Source organism: Dipodomys ordii, unplaced genomic scaffold (assembly GCF_000151885.1).
Source record: "Dipodomys ordii isolate 6190 unplaced genomic scaffold, Dord_2.0 Scaffold32, whole genome shotgun sequence".
Classification (NCBI taxonomy): Eukaryota; Metazoa; Chordata; class Mammalia; order Rodentia; family Heteromyidae; genus Dipodomys; species Dipodomys ordii.
Window position 1 is genome coordinate 16,095,381 of NW_012267248.1, and position 17,876 is coordinate 16,113,256.

The 17,876-nt window shown below is 38.8% G+C and overlaps 1 protein-coding gene across 1 annotated transcript in view; it reads left to right on the top strand.

Annotated features, from left to right (window-relative positions):
• Bach2 (BTB and CNC homology 1, basic leucine zipper transcription factor 2) overlaps positions 1-17,876 on the top strand; it is a 351,502-nt gene that overhangs the window by 195,526 nt on the left and 138,100 nt on the right. Inside the window, exon 3 of the mRNA XM_013016732.1 lies at positions 8,598-8,746. The gene's annotated coding sequence lies outside the window, so the exon portion shown is untranslated. The remainder of the gene's footprint in view (positions 1-8,597; positions 8,747-17,876) is intronic.

Sequence of the window (17,876 nt, forward strand, 5' to 3'; positions counted from 1 at the left end):
ACCATAGGGAAAGAATTATAAATTCTACATACTTCATGAGATAATAATCATTTTAGCACTATAAAACTAATCAGTTGTTTTTATACAAATGATTAAAATGCCATCGGACATGTAGCTTTGTCACCTTATTTTGGCATTTTACTGGTAGCACACAGGAAATGTGCTCATGTTTCCTGTGAGGAGAGGAATGTGTTCCCCCTGTTTTGTAGTAGGTAGCAGTGAGCCTCAGTCAAATCTCCAGTTATTTGACTTAGGCAAGACACTGCCTCTCTGAGGCAGACTTCTTTCATCCATCAAATAGGTTATTAATACCTGTAAAATTCCTGCGACAGTTCACATCAACTGGTGTGTGCTGTTTCATTTAGTCTTTCTGAGTAGAAGTTTCTGGTAAAGGAGAACTATGGTAGTGGTGATGATGATGCCACTACATTAATACAATTTAGACTCTACACACAATTAAATTACACCAACCAAGTATTCCATGTTCCTTTATTAATGGTAGTGTGATTTGAACTCAGGGGCCCCTGCTTGTTCACTTGACACTTTACCACTTGATCTACATCTCCAGTCCTGCATTTTGCTGATTCTTTTTGGAGATGAATTCTTGAGGACTTTTCTTTCTAGCTTGTTTTGAACTCTGAATAGCTAGGATTATAGATGTGAGCCACTGGCATTCAGCTAACTCTTAGTTTTTGTTCTCTTTCCTAAGAATTGTCTTTACTAACAATTCTGTTTTCCAAATAGTAAGACAAGCCCTTCTGATTAAGCCTTGCATTTATGGTAGGGGTAAAAAATTTGAATTCTTCTATATTTGGGAACATAAATGCCTCCACTATCAAAGATATGAGTTTTCTAACTGTGGTTCTCCAACTGATAACTAGGTTCTGACACCTGAAACATGTAAGTGGAAAAATTCATATTCTTTTTGAATCTTAGTTTTCTCCATCCTGCCTGAAATGGCTGCAGCTCTTCCCCCTTCTCTCTCTGTTGCAGCTAGAGTACATTTCTTATAGAACTTTCCTTTGCTAATAGAACAAAACAAAAAGCTTAAAGATCTTTGATCCAAAGGTCTGACGAAAAAATCAGCCATTTAAATGTTTGGAAGGTAAACTTTTCAAATTTTGTCTTTGTAGATTCCAAAAAGTTAGCATCAACTGACCTCTTCTATTTTAAAACCCGTTGTAGTCATCAACTGGTATGTGCTGTTTCATTGAGACTGAGTTGCTCAGATTTGAGCTGCTCACAGTTACTGTTTGTCAGTAATCTGTCACCAAATTTTCAGTGACATTTTATATAACCAGTGACCAGCAGAACATAAGAGATTTTTCCTTTTTTCACTGGATGTGGGTTGTTTGTTAACTTCTTAATTCTGTTTTCTGACCACTCTAAATTATCTTTTTACTCATTCCAGAGGGGAAAAGTGGTATGTATATGTATGTGAACAGATGTGAAAGGATCATTTTTTTCAGCACTACACGTTCATAATCCTACTTGAGCACAAGTGGCAATTTGAAGCTAGAAAGTGAGATTGGCCTACTGTAACCTTCCACATGCCATCTCATTGGGATGCTGAGCAAAATTAGGTGGCTTTGCATGACGAATCTTGATGATAATAATACAATTAGCTAGAAAACTTTCTTCGCAAGCATGATGTTACTGACCTTGATGTCCAGACAGATATAGTTCTCGTTAAAATAAGACCATAAACCAATATTCTGGATATTTTGTTTTGCATCCTTTGTATCACAGTAAAGTAGGAAAAAGTGATTAAGGTAGGATGGGAAAGAATTTAAAACAAGAGGACATGAGGAGCAATACTGGAAATCAGAAGAGTGTTAAATCACTTTTGTTTCTCTTAAACATTGTTATTGCTAGTAGACTTGTAGATAGAAGTACCTCAACCATAGTTTCCTGGGGGAGTGGGGGTGGGGGTGAAGGGGAATAAGATTTTGCTCATCAAATCCCATTAAAGCCACTAAGAAAATCTTAGCTAAGAGTTGAGGTGTAGGATAAAGAATGCAATCAGCCTTACTTGTACAAGAAGTACCTTCTAGAAAATCTGACCATTTCAAAACTAATTGGTATAAATGTTCCCTTGAATACTGTTTGAAGCTGGAGACTTGCTTGCATATCTTTTTAACAGTTGCTGTAATTAAATACCACTTGATTTTTCTTAGCTTAAGTATAGAGATCCCACTGACTTTTCTTTTAAGTAAATTTAAGATTAAGCAAGAAAGAATTACATACAGATAAATTTCCATATCTTGGCTATGCTACTTTACTTCAAAGCAAACCAATTGTCGCCATTCAGATATCTGGTTTTTCAATTTTCCCCAGCTTCTCTAACAGTAAATGGGAAGAAATGAAACAACAGTGCTTTCATTCTTAGTGTAGCATATTATATCTCCTCCACACCTTTTCCTACAAGCAATCTGGTGAGCCACTCTGAGAGATTTTGAGATCATTGGAAATCATTCTAGCTGAAACATGCCCTAGGGCATGGAAGAACTTAAGGTTCTCTTATTCATCATTTTCTTTCTTTCTTTCTTTTCTGCCAGTCCTTAGGCTTGAACTCATGATCTGGGCACTTTCCTAGAGCTTCTTTTGCTCAAGGCTAGCGTTCTACCAACCAAATCAGCCACCATGCCACTTCTGGCTTTTTCTGTTTATGTGGTACTGAGGGATCAAACCCAGGGTTTCATGCATGCACTCTACCACTAAGTCACATTCTCAGCCTTTCCATTGTTTTGAGACACCTAAACATGCACAGAACCTAGAAGGAGGTTAGTAAATGTTGGTTGAATGAATGCATTAGGAGTTGGCCTATAAACTTCTGGGATCTGAAATATCTACAAGAGAACTCATATCTGAGACACTATACTGCTGCATTGTCCACTAACCTAACCACATGCAGCTATTTAAATTTCAGTTAGTTTAAATTCACAAAAGTTAAAAATCAGTTTCCTCATTCACATGAAGCAAATGTCAAAGTAGTCAATAGCAACATGAGGTTAGGGGCTGCCATGTTGAACTATATAAATACTGAACATAACCATTAGACAGAAAGATGTATTACTCAGCCTGGAAGAAAATTATTAGTAGAGACCCAACTATTTTTAAAGTAAAGTTCCCACATGATCATAGTATATGCTCAATACCAGAGGCCTTTTTATATATCTTGCCCCACTCAGCTAAGAAACGGTAGCCCTTATTTGCAATAGCTAGTATATGTCTGAGTCAAGCAGAAAAGGTCAGATAAGGTGATGGTAGGGAAATGAACCCTAAGATGTGTAGTCAAATGTTTTTTTTTTCTTTCATGCGACTGTTTCTACACATTTATAAGATTATTTCTTTGTTGCTTTGTATGTCCCTCCCCCACAGTATAACCCCTGCTTTCACTGTATTTCATGTCGGTATAATTTGTGGAGGGGAATGGGAAAAACAAATTGTTTAAATAGGGATACAGGTGGGCCCATTGCAACAATGAGATGTACAAGTTGTATGTAGAAAACGAACTTTACAACTTTGTTGCGGGGGGGGGCAGGGAGGTTTGGGGGGCGGGGGGAGGATGGGAAGGGAAACAAAGGAGGAGGCTACAATGCTTGATAAGAAATGTACTCATCTTGCCCATGTAATTGAAACCCCTCTGTACAGTATTTTCACAATAAAAAAAAAAGAAAGGGTAGTACACAGGGGAAAAAAAACTATCTCTTTGAGACTGAAAGCCAAGCAGACTGTTAGCTAGACTGATATTCAGTTGGTATACTTTCTTTTGGCTACACTGGTTGTTAAAATAGTAATAGATCTATGCGTAAATAATGACCTGATGTTTTAAACTCTCCAATATTGCTTTCTTGTGTCTCAGAAGCACTGGACATTACTGTACATATTTTTCAGCAAAGTTAGAAAGTTAGTATCTACTCCATCCCAGGCAGTGGTAGGCTACTCAAGGATTCTGAACCACCACTACAAATTGACTTTGACTTTAGGATGCATTTGACCGTCAAGAGGGACCACTTTCTGAGGATTTTTCAGGGTCGCATGCTCTTACTGCTTGGTATTCTTGCTCAGAGCTGATGATCTACCACTTAACTCACATCTCCAGTCCAGCCTTTTGCTGGTTATTTGAAGATGGAGTCTCCCAGACTTTTCTGCCAAGGCTGGCTTAGATCCTCCAGGTTTTACTCTCCTGAATTGCTAAGCATACAGGCATGAAGTGTGAGCACTCAGGGTCTTTCCAAAGACTTCCCTATCACTGCCATGCCCAAATTTCAGATGCTGACCTATTGTCCTTTGAAACAACCATAAAGAGGATCATCTCATCAAACCCCCTCATTTTGCCAAGAAAATGAATCCCAAAGAGTTACTTAGCTGTTGCTTGTAGTCCATTCAAAAACACACCTCCTATCTTGGTACATTTATTTGCCATATCTTCTTTTGTCACTTTCCTTAACTATGAAGTGGGGATTGACTACCTTATGCCTCATAAAGCCATTAGTGAAAAGAAAATTATGTTCAAAAATTTATGTCTTATAACTTGCAAAAGAAAGACACTTTTGTATACACTCTCATTTAATCCTCACAAGATTGATGGGAAGTGTCAGGCTCAGAGGTAGTGAATGAGTGACAGGCCAACATAAGAAAGTTTCAGTGAGCCAACAGGTCCATATCTCTTATGGCTTGGAAAAGTATAGCTCTTGTAAGAGTAAAATAACATAACCATGTGGCATTACTAGTTTTTAGCCTGTGCCATTTCACAGTTCAGGATTTAGTGACACTGAAAGTAATGACTTTATTCAAATGATGCATTTTATTATTTTTTTTATTTTGATAATGTGCCAGCTGCACAGACTTTGGTTCAACACAGAAACAGAAGTGGGCTGCTTTCAAGAATATTTTTTAAATGAGAGAATCCAAATTTGTAATTAGCTTTTTACAAATGCTGCTTGTACGGTTTGAGTATCTAGAGAGCTTCTGATAAGCATTGGTGTCATTAATGGTGATTTGATTTTTGTACTCCTGCAAGCAATTAGACCCATTTGAAAATACAAAGTATTCTGTTTGGCAAGTCATTTTCTCTATAACCAGCTTACTTTTCATACTCTATAGTCCTTGCATGCTCGCAAAACTAATCATATATCTGACTATGGCAAAGAAAAATAAGGCATTCTACTCACTTTGACACCTAAGTATCAGAAGAGTGCTGCTGAAACTAAAACAAGGAGCTACAAAGAAGGAAATGGTCCACTTCTTTATATATCTTTGGACTTTTGTTGAATTGCTTTAATAGAAACAACTCATACTTTTAGGTAGGATGATTGTGAATGATCAATTTAGCTCACTTTTGAGAAGTGGAAAACGGCTTGGTGCTTATGGATCATGCCTGTAATCTTAGCTACTTGAAAGGTTAAGCTACTTGAAAGGTTCCAGGTCAACCCAGGCAGAAAAGACTATGAGAATCCATCTCAATGGAAAGCTAGGTATAGTGACACACACTTATCATCTCAGCTTTAATGAGAAGGCTAAAGTAAACAGGCTGATTGTGGTCCAGACATACATCCTGGCAGGAATTCATACTCTATATCAAAAATATCCAGTGCAAAAATGGCCAGAGGCATGGCTCAGCAGTAGAGCGTCTGCCTAGCAAGCAGGAGGCCCTGCATTCAAACCCAATACCACCAAATTGTTTTAAATTTATTACCATTTGTCATTACTCATTTTTTCCTAAGAATAGTCTAGTGAGCCACTTTAAGATTTTAAAAGTTTTTTTCCTAAATCAATCTAACTGGAAAATACCATTGTGGGGAGAAATGCAGTTCAACTGAATGACTAAGGTTATTCATGATGTATAACAAGGGAATATTTCTTCAGTCAGCCTTTATTAGCCTATGAAAACTGTGGCATCCTCTATACCAAATTAGAAGACTCTCTAAATGGAAAAGAACTTGGAAACTTGCTTTGGCCATCTTCACTATAGCCACCTTGGGGAAGAATACACCTGTGTGCTTGTTTTATTACCATATTACAGTGTCTGTGACTTCCTGCTTTCCACTGTGTGTGCTATTTGCTCTTGCCTCTCAATTATGCTCTAAGAGATATGGCCTCTTTCCTGTCAATATAGCACCTCCAAAAGAATTATTATTACCTTATATTTCCTGCATTTTTAGAGTCTGTAGATGGTGCTGACAAATCATGGAATGGTCAAGTTGGTGATTTATAGTCAGACCTGGAATCATCATGACAATAAGAAACAAGGCTGGAGAAGATCTTTGAAGTTCTCAAGCTGAGGCTACCAAACAGTGTGGTGTAAGGATCAGTGAACATGTACTCTTCAATGTGCCAGCTGCCCATTTTTGTGCCAGTGCACTCAGCATCTAATGAGACAATGCACATAGTAGCATAGTGGACATGTGGGTTGACCATCTTTACGAATAAGTCTGAGCATTCATCTTCATAACTTCATCTGCTCTCTGTGGCCTTGCTGAGGAACAGCAAACTGTCAAACAACACCCAAAGGGAGGGATGAACAGGGCCTCTGTTTTCCAGAAGCTGAATGTTCAACCATAAAGTATCAAGGGGTTTCCTTTCATGATAATATGTGAACTATTTCTATACCTTACCTCTACTCCTTCTATGTTAAGACCCAAGCCACAGCTTCTCCTTTGTTCACACCTGACTCAGCCTGGCCTACTGAGGGTCACTTGGTATAAGTGTGTATTAACACCATTTCTCTCTTACATGAAATCAGCAAGTTGCTCTGTCTTCTTTAAGAAAAGTCAACAAAATGTCCTAAATTTACTAACTAGATTAGAACTTTGTAAAGGTCTGTGAAGTATGAGGGTGTCTTTCTGCACCTATAGTAACGCTGGTAACTAGTAAGTTAGTGAAGCAGACAAGCTGATATTCAAATATGTACCTCAAGTGTTGCTTGCAATAAAATTCATAAAAACAATCTGTATTTCTCCAAATGAGAGTACTAGTTCAACAGAATGCATTTCTATGGAGTATAATATTACACACACAGGAAAATGTATGCTTTCAAAGAATTTTTAGTAATGGGAAAATTCCTATAACTCACATTTTAGTACTTAATTACATTAAAAATGTACAGAAAAGTTTTGTGTATGTTTGTGTATCTGAAAAGAATCCTGGTACATAATCCCTTATCCACAATTCTAAATGCAAAAGGTTTCAGAATTTTTAAAATTTTATTTTGCTTTCTTTCATTTTTGTAACCTCTTTGATGTGAAAACTTGATAAAAACACATAAGAGAAAGCCCCTGTTTTTGCACAGAGATATTTAATGTGTCTGATGATTGAGTGCTGATCCAGACTTTGATAGGATAATATGTGATAAATTGTGGGTGTATCACAATAGATTCTAAAATCTAAAATATCCAAGCACAATAGTTTACACTTACTACTCAGGAGGTGGAGATTGGGAGGATCATAGTTTATGGTTAGCCAGGGCAAAAAAGTTAGTAAAACCTTGTCTTAACTAAAAGCCCGGTGTGGTGGTTCATGTCTGTAACCCAAACTACTTGAGGCATAGGTTAGAAATATTATGATCTGAAGCCAGCTGTGGGCAAAAACAAACTGTGTGTAAAATGACCTAAAGCAAAAAGGGATGGCTGCATTACTCAAGTGGTAGAGTGATTGATCTCAAGACCTTGAGTTGAAGTCCCAGCACTGGCCCCCAAAAGGATCTAAAATAATTTCAGTTCTGAAGCATATCCAACTTTAAGGGTTCCAGAGAAGGGATTATAAATCTGAATAAATATCATTAGTGATTTATTGGGAAAGGAAGCTTTCTTTTTTTGGGGGGGGGGGTCCCATTGTGGGCCTGGGCCTGGGCGCTGTCCCTTAGCTCCTCAGCTCAAGGCTAGCACTCTACCACTTGAACCACAGCGCCACTTCCAGCTTTTTTCTTTTTGCTTATGTGGTGCTGAGGAATCGAACCCAGGGCCTCATGCGTGCAACGCAAGCGCTCTACCACTGAGCCACCTTCCCAGCCCCCATTAGTGATTTATTGGTGTCAAGGTTACTTTTGCTCTTTTTTTCTCCCTCTTTTAAAAAATGTCCACACGTTCTATAATAAGCCTATATGAATTAATTACCATAAAATATATATTACTGGTCTTAAAAGAAACAGGACCATCTCACTTTAGACAGAATTTACAAGTGAATCATTGACTTCCTGAATTTCCCTAGTTAAGAGCCACATGAATGGTAATGTTCCAACTTGGAAGAAAAAACATTCCCAAGGTGAAATGGAGGAAACTGGCTGAATATTGACCTGTCCCTAAGCTGCCCTTGAGTTTCTGAGAGTGAGAGGACTGGGTGAGGGATGCTTACTAAAGGAAGCACCTCAAGAATGAGCTTTCTACCTGGTAGTGCCCAAGTGTTGGTACCTTGGACTATTTGGGTAGATTCTGTTTGCGTGGCTTGGTTCAAGAGACACATAGCCAGAAGCACAGTAAGTCACTAGAGAAGCTATAAAGTACAGAATGAATGTGTCAAGAAATTTCAGTAGGGAGGGGGACTGGTCACTTGGCAACGTTTACTCTCATAATGGACAACTTTTCCTCTCTGATTAGGTGGACTCTCACTAATCTATCACAAGGTTGCCCTGTCAAGCTTCGGGGTCCATGTCTGAATGGATTGCTGTGGCCTCCTCATCTCTCCCTTCATCCAGTTCCCTGCATCCTAAGACTCGAAGCCAGGACAGGACCTGGGAAAATTATATGTAAGTTTTTATTCAGATTTCTCTTCCTTAACTAAGCAGTGAGATATAGTTTCTTAGGAGATAGTAACAAATAGCTAAACACACACAAATTACCTTTATTTTAACCAAGTATTGGGAGAGTTATAATTGAGACAACTTCCAGAGCTAGAATCTGAATAATGGTAATTTCTTAACTCATTACTTCTGTGTGTGTGAGAGAGAGAGAGAGACAGACAGACAGACGGACAGATAGACAGAGAAAGACAGACAGACAGAGACAGAAAGAGAGTGAGTCATGGGGCTGAAACTCTGGGCCTGAGTGATTCCCTGAGCTCTTCAGCTCAAGGTGTGCACTCTACCACTTGAGCCACAGCACCACTTCCAGTTTTCTGGTGGTTAATTGAAGATAAGAGTCTCACAGATTTTCCTGCCCGGGCTGGCTTTGAACCATGATCCTCAGATCTCAGCCACCTAAGTAGCTAGGATTACAGGCATGAGCTACCAGCACCTGGTAACTCCTACCTTCTTAAACTTTAACCCACATCAGAATCACCTGGAATATTTGCTACAGGAAAGACTACTGAGCCTCAGGCTCAGGACTGTTCATTCAGTAGATTGTGTGCTGGTTAGGAATTTGCTTGTCTAAGCAAGTTTCCAAGTTATGATAAAGTAGCTGGTTCAAGAACTCCCTTAGATAAGAAGCACCCATTTCACTCTGACAGCTCACACTTGTAATCCTAGTTACTCTGAAGGCTGAGATATAATGATCACAGATTAAAGCCAGTGGGGTAGGAAAACCCATGAAATGCTTGACTATAGTTAACCACCAAAAAGCCAGAAGTGGATCTGTGGATCAAGTGGTAGAACACAAGTGTTGAGCAAAGAAGTTAAGGGACAGTGCCCAGGTCCTGACTTTTCAAGTCCCAGTACCAACACACACACACACACACACACACACACACACACACACACACACGCACGCACGCACGCACGCACGCACACAGAGAGAGAGAGAGAATGCTTTACGCAGAACATCAACATGTAACATCTTCTCTATACCTTCCTTCATATTTGAGAGTCCATACTGAAGATGCCCTAACTCCATGACAGCTTTCTTCCTTCCCTGCTGGTACTAGATATTCTGTGTTTTTCAGGATATATGATAACTGCTGTAATCAGCCACAGACAATGAATAGCTATAGTCCTTTTACAGGTGCATTCATTATGCTTTTCGGTAACACTCCAGGGGAAAACCTTTTTTCCCCTGGGTTGGGAAAATATCATGCAAAGTATTATTTCTCCCTCATCCACCTAAATGTGACTTCAATTACAAAAGGGAGGCACACCTCCAATAAGTAACTCAGGTCAGCAAGTCCACTGCTTTATGGGGTTCTTGGGACTGATAAATTTTAGGGGATAGGCTATTATTAAATTTGCCTTCAAACAGGCTAATTGCCTATCTATGAAGAGCATTTGTACCGCAGTAATAGAAAACATAGGAGAATCGTTAAAACAATGGCACGTTTGGACATGTGGAGGTACATTAAAGTGTACTTTCATGCCTATCAGTATGCATGTACTTAGTGAGTTTCTGAGCTTTTATTGTAGGATTTGTAAATGACATTTTTTTTCTTTCACTTTATTGAATCAATCTGAGTCCAGGAAATATTTTGGAAATTGCTGAGCATTTAAATCTGTTATTTATAATATTCTACTTGGATGTGTTCATTTTATCATTCAAAGAAGTATTCTGAATTTATAGTTCTTTTATTAGAACACTTTAGAATTAAGAATAACCACTGTTAAAAAAGCAATTGCCAAGTAACTATGTAATGAAGGAACTTATCTATTGCATCAACATTAATAGTATGAAGCCAAAATATCCTGGAGATAGATTTAAATGCACATGTTTAAAATAAACTCCTAAGAGCAGTAAAGCAAGACAAAAAATGACAAGTGATGAGAGGATTCCTGGTTGAATGTACCCAGAGCTATCCTCTGCGGTTGCCCAAGGAACAAGTCAGATGGTACAGCATTGACGGGGTTGCAAGTGATGTAATTATCTATTACTCCACCATTGCAAACTTTAGCATGTCTGTCAGACACTGCTAGTTGTTCTGCACAGCATTCTTGGAGGGAAAATTGTCAGTTTCTGAGGCATATCCAGCAGGAAGAGAAAGAAGGGGCTTAGATCAGACACTTCTGATCCAAAACCTCTGCTTTGCCATCCTGTGAATCTCACATGTACACACCAGACTGTTCTGTGGGTAGGCTGTGCTTTGTCAGACCCACGGATCTGGAAGGAGGAAGGCTGTTGTGAAGAAGGCTGTTGTGCCTCCTTTGGTAAATCTTGGGCTTTGATAGCTAGCTAGACAAGGCGGGACCTGCCTAGATCATTCCCTGTACACTTGGAAAGACCACTTTGTTACCAAGGGCTTATAGGGGTAGGGGACTTCTGGCCTAGGAACTACATCATAAGGCCTCCAAATAATTATTTGATATGTTACAGACAGACTATATTTTTATATACTTCGTGTCAGCCGGTCACAGCCATCTGCCTGTTTTGATAATTTTGTGTGGCACACAAATGATGTTATAAATATCCAAATGGACCTTGGCAGAAAAAATGTTTCCTTACCCCTGTCAGAGACTCCATAAACTGAGTACTAGGGCTGAGGGCATAGCTCAATTGATAGAGTGCCTGCCTAGCAAAGTTCAATACCACCAAAAACAAAGATGCTGTTAGGAGAAGAGGGGGACAGAATTATATGAGAAACCGCTATACTCTCTGCTCAATTTTGCTGTAAACCTAAAACTGAAAAGTTTATTGTTTTTATAAAACTGAAGTCCAAATAGTATGGTGATCTGAAAACACTGAAACAGAAATATAGTATGCTCCAGAAATTCTACTTCTGGGTAGAAACCCTAGACAAGTGTGAGCAGGGAATTAAATGGGTATTTGTGTTCCCTGTTGATAGCAGCAGTGTGCACTGCAATCAAAAGGAGGGGAAAGTTCACATGTCCATCAACAGATGGATGGACTCAAAACTGAGGTGTGTACGCACTGGGGAATATTTTGTAGCCTAAAGAGGTATGAAATTCTGTCACATGCCACCATGTGGGTAAACCTTGAAGATACTGAATAAAATCAGCTAGACACAAAAGGGAACTCTTTAAATGTTCTCCCTTACATGAAGTACCTAGAATTGTCAGACTGGTGGGGTCAGGAAATAGAAGGGTCATTGCTGGGAAAAGGGAACAGAGAAATTGGGGAAAGTATTATTTAATAGATGTTGAATTTGGATTTGGAAAGATGAAAATAAGATTTTAGAAATAAAAGGTGGTGATGGTTGAACAACAATTTGATGTACTTAACATCACCTCAGTGTGCATTAAAATGATTAAAATGATACATTTTATGTCTGTTACCACAATTTAAAAAAATCAATTCAATAATAACTAGTGCTTGATAGCAATGTTACATCTTGAAAGCGGGGAGTAAGAGCAGAGCCTGAACTCCCTCTCCATTTCTTCACACCTGCAAAGATAAAGCATCAGCTGAATTGGATACATCCATCTTAGGAATGTGTTTCCTGTTAGAGTAAGGACAAACCCATTGTAATCCATCACAGAAATTTATCATAAATATCTAGTCTCAAGAAAAATGCCACCTAGAGGAGCATGCCTTACTGGGGTAGAGGGAAGAATGTAGCCAGCCACCTGTGCTGGGTAGTGGGGTACCACCTGAGCTCCTATAGTTGGGCTGATCTAACACCTCTGAATTGTATTCATATGCCAGTGTATGCCCAGAGCATTGTTTAGACAGAGTTAGGGAGTTTGTGCCTGACTGTAATTCCTAATGGCCTCACTCAGTAGAGGCAGGTATGTAGGGAGAAAGGAGGGACTGTAGACTTGGCACTGTTTACAGTATAGGAGAAACAGGAAACTAAGAACAAGCAGCTGGTTCTCCTGTTGCAAAGCATCTAACATCTCTGATGCTTCATTATACTCTCCAACAAAGAAAGATTTTTCCCAACCTCCAAATTTCTATGTATTTGTGTGCCCGTAAATCATAGAACAAATCAATGAGCAACCTGCAATCTTCTGAGTCTATGCTAACCCTCTGGGTTAGCCTACTGGACCCTTTTTTTCTTGGCTTTTCCTTCTATTCTGTTTCCAGAATGCTGCCTTTGAAGAATAACAGCAGATTCTCTCCAGGCCAACAGCCATGTTTGCTTCAGGTCTCCATGGTCTTCAGGCCTTGATTTGAGGCTGACAAGATGTTGGAGTAGTATATAGGAGTCCATGGATTCAATACCATATCCTAAATTGTTTTTCTTTAACATATCAAGATATGTGTGTATGTATGCATATGTACATACTCATACACATGTAAATTCGGCTTAAGAAAATGGTAAAGCCAAAAAAAGGCATAAAATGAAGTCATGAATTTAAAGGACAACATATGTAAATCTAGTTGGTTCTCACATTGAACTTTCCAAACCTGCTGAGAAAAAAAACCAAAACCAACAAAAAAAAGCTTCATGCTTTCCTGTAGGTGGGAGACCAAAGCAAAAGGTTTCTGACTCAATTGGTATAACATTTAAATTTTAAAGAAAGAAATTAAAGTGGTTGTGTGTGTGTGTGTGTGTGTGTGTGTGTGTGTGTGTGTGTGTGTGTGTGTGTGTGTGCGCATGTTCATTGTTACTAAGGCTTGAAGTCAAGCCTCTGTGCTTGCTGGTACCTTATTGTTTCAGCCACACTTCCAGCCTGGCTTTTTGCTGGTAAATTGGAGATAGAACCTTAAAGACTTTTCTGCCAGGACTGGCTTCAAACTTCAATCCTCCAGGTCTGACTCCCAAATAGCTAGGATCACAGAGATGAGTCACCTGCTCTCAGCCAATTAAAATGTTTATAGAAAAGAAAATTCAGATGAAAAAGTCCAAGGGAGAACAAAATAAGGGCATAGTCATCTCTGGCATCCATGTGGTCCCAGCACCTCAAACTCTGGCAGCAAGGCATGGATATAGAATCTAATCCAAGTAAGCACACCTCAGTTCAGGAGCCATAGTTTTGTTTGGTCATACAGATTCCCCCAGAGAAGACTAGGAAATTGACCATTACCCAAGTAAAATGATACAAGGTAGAGGAGCCCCCTGGGGTGTCCTTTTTGACCCTCATATTTCCTAAGAGTCAGATGAGCCTTGCTTCAGACACTGGCTTTGCATTTACTGATTGTATAGCTATCTGGAACTCAGTTTCCCAGACCCTGAATTAACTAAGCTTCCTACTTTCCACCCTCCCTTCCCACCCACCCCACCTCCCCTCCACCCCTCCCACCTTACCACACATACCCCACTTCCCTTTTTCAGAACTAATGGCTCCAAAAACAAGATAACTTTGGTTTTCTGTGTATGAGAAATACACACTGGGTGATATTTATAGCTGGTGACATTGACCTGCTGAATCACTGAGAATGGTTAAATGTTTTATAATTAGGAAAAGAAACTGCTGTGGAAAGTGCTTCAACAAAATAACATTTATTAGGTGTCAGCCAGGAAATTGAAACAACAACAACAAAAATTCTTTTTGTTCTCAACTAGTCCTTTTAGCTGAGGTTTCATTGTAGTTGTTTTCAGACCTTAAGAAGATTCTAAAACTGTTCACTGAGAAAAGAAAAGTACAACATTCTTTTCTTTTTCTTCTTGAGAAACTATGCAAATTTTGCCTTCTATTGCCTTTCCAGGACCAGAGTTTAACCATTAGATTTCATTGTATGCTTCAGAAATAATCTGAAGGTTATGCTATAATTAACTTTAAGAATAACAGATACACTATGTTGAAAATGAACTATAATCTTGGGAGTGGGATAGAAGGAAAAAACTGGGAGAGAGTGAGAGAATGGGTGACATTGTCCAAAAAAAGTACTCATTACCTGATTTATATAATTGTGGTCCCTCTGTATATCACCTTTATAATAATAATAAAAATAACATATAAAGCCAGGTACAGTTACACATACTTGTAGGCTTTGAGGGAAGTAAGTATGGGAGAATCGTGGTTTGAGGGAGCCCAAGCAAAAGCATGAGACTTTACCTGAAAAATAAACTAAAGTAAAAAGGACTTTGGGCCTGGCTTAAATAGTGAGTCCTTGAGTTTAAGCCCTACTCTTCCCCCCAAAAAAGTAACAAAATAATCTCATGAGCTTATATATTTAGGTTCTGTAGTCACTTGAGAATTATTTATGTGATTTTTTTTTTAGTATGTGTGTGCTAGTCTTGAGGTCAAGGCCTGGGTACTGTCCTTGAGCTTTTATGCTCAAGACTAGTGTGTTCTACTACTTGAGCCACACACAGTTCCACTTTTGCTTGGAGAGAAGAGTCTTATGGAGTTTCCTGCCCAAGCTGGCTTCCCACTTCGATCCTCAGATCTCAGATTACTGAGTAAGTAATAGTGTAGGGGTAAACTACCAGTTCCTGTCTATGTATGTGATTATTAAAGCCTGTTCTGGATTTTTACAAGAAGAAGGTGTGATATTATTTGTAATAGATTCAGTTTCACAATTATGTTCTATTCATGGCATCATCAGAATTAATTTTTATTAGCTACAGTCCAGACAGGAGTGATGTTGTCAACATGTTAAATATACGTTAATGTAGAAAACATAACTTTCAAATAATATTCCCTGAGAATCTCCAAATAGACAAAGCTGGATTGTTACAAAACTGCCTACCATATATCAGTTGCAGTTGACTTACAGTTTATTCTAATTTCCAATCTGTTATTTTTTAATATATATGTTTTATTGTAAAGATACTGTATAGAGGGGTTACAGTTAACATGAGTAAGGTAATAAATACATTCCCTATCAAGCATTGTTACCCCTTGTTATCCCTTCCTTTGTTTTCCCCTACCATTCCTTCCTTCCCCACCTCCTCAACTCCCCCCTCCCCCACTGAAGTTGTAAAGTTTGTTTTCAACATAGTGTCTTGTATATCTCATTGTTACAATGGGTCAACCTGTATCCTGGCTTCAGCATTTTGCTACTTCCCTTCCCCTCTGTTGTTTTTTTTTTTTAAGGAGTTGTTTTTTTTTTTTTTTTTTTTTTTTTGTGGAAGTACTTGTCACTAGTGAAATAACACCTTTGCTCTGAGCCCTGATTTAACCTAGGAGACTAACATCATGACCTTCAAGAATACCCCACTCTACTGATTACTCAGAGGATTTCAGCACATGCAGCTTTGTTGCAGGCAGAAAGTGCAGAAATGGGAGATCATTTTGGCCTTCCTACTCTTCTCCCCCAGAATAGTATTTGCAGTCTTTCAGGGTAGCAGGATTTTTATGAAGTCCTTGGAGTCCCTTATTATAAGCTATAATCAATTATCTCTAGTGTATTTTTCCCATGACCCATGCCTTGTCACTCACCCAGATTCTTAGACTGGTTCCTCTATATTAATTAATTTCTACAAAGAACCAGAATCAGAAAATATGTGCTCTCTTTTATCAAAACAGAAATAGCTTTGTCTTACATATCATAAAAGTAATATAGTCATGGGTTGACTGATAACAGAGATGTTCTGAGAATTGTGTCATTAGCTAATTTGTCTTTTGGAGAATATCATAATATATACTTAAACAGCTACCATATAAGCTTTGATATGGTGTCCATCATTGGTTGAAACCTTATTAGGTGACACATCACTATACATATTTATTCTGTATAAACTGTAGTATAACAGCAAAGAATAAAAAAAAACATCAAAACAGCTTGGTACTGGCACAAGAACAGACCTCAAGACCAATGGAATAGAATTGAAAACCCAGAAATGGGTCTGGGAAGGTGGCTCAGTGGTAGAGCACTTGCCTTGCATGCATGAGGCCCTGGGTTCGATTCCTTAGCACCACATAAGCAAAAAGAAAAAAGCCGGGAGTGGCGCTGTGGCTCAAGTGGTAGAGTGCTAGCCTTTAGCTGAAGAGCTGAGGGACAGCGCCCAGGCTCAGAGTTCAGGCCCCATGACCGGACCTGAAAAAAAAAGAAAGAAAGAAAGAAAAGAAAACCCAGAAATGAATCTACAGACCTAATCTTCGATAAGGAAGCTAAAAAAAATAGAAAGGAAGAAAGACAGCCTGTCCAGTAAATGGTGCTGGCAAAATTGGCTAATCACCTGTAGAAAACTAAAGCTAGATCCTTATATATCACCCTGCATCAGAATCAACTCCAAATGGATCAAAGACCTTGGAGTCAAAGCAGACACCCTGAAAACATTAAAGGATGGAATAGGAGAAAGCCTAGGTCTTCTTAGCACAGACCAAAATTTTCTTAATAGAGGCCCAGAAACACAACAAATCAAAGAAAGATTGGACAAATGGGATTTCATGAAGCTGCAGAGCTTCTGCATGGCAAAGGACATAGCTAGCAAGATCAATAGAAAGCCCACAGATTGGGAGAAGATCTTCACTAGCCATACAATAGACAAGGGTCTCATATCTAAAATATACCTGGAACTCAAAAAATTAAATCCCCCAACAACAAACCCTCAAAGAAACAACTGCCCAGTAAATAAGTGGGCTAAAGACTTAAAAAGAAACTTCTCTGAAGAGGAAATAAGAATGGCCAATAGACACATGAAGAAATGCCCAACCTCTCTAGCCATAATAGAAATGCCAATGAAAACAACATTGAGATTCTACTTCATCCCAGTTAGAATGGCTATAATCAAGAAATCTGATAACAACAGATGCTAGAGGGGATGTGGCAAAAGGGAAGCCTACTGTATGGTTGGTGGGAGTGTAAGCTTGTTCAACCACATTGGAAAGTAATATGAAGGTTCCTCAAAAGACTCCACATAGAGTTCCCCTATGACCCAGCAATCCCACTTTTGGGCATTTACCCAAATGATCACTAACAAGGCCATACTAGAGCTACCAGCACAATTATGTTTATTGCAGCATTATTTACCATAGCTAAGATATGGAACCAGCCCAGATGCCCCTCAGTAGATGAATAGATCAAGAAAATGTGGTATATATACACAATGGAATTCTATGCCTCCATCAGAAAGAATGACATTGCCCCATTTGTCAGGAAACGGAAAGACTAGGAAAAAATTAGATTAAGTGAAGTAAGCCAGGCCCAAAGAAACATAGGTCC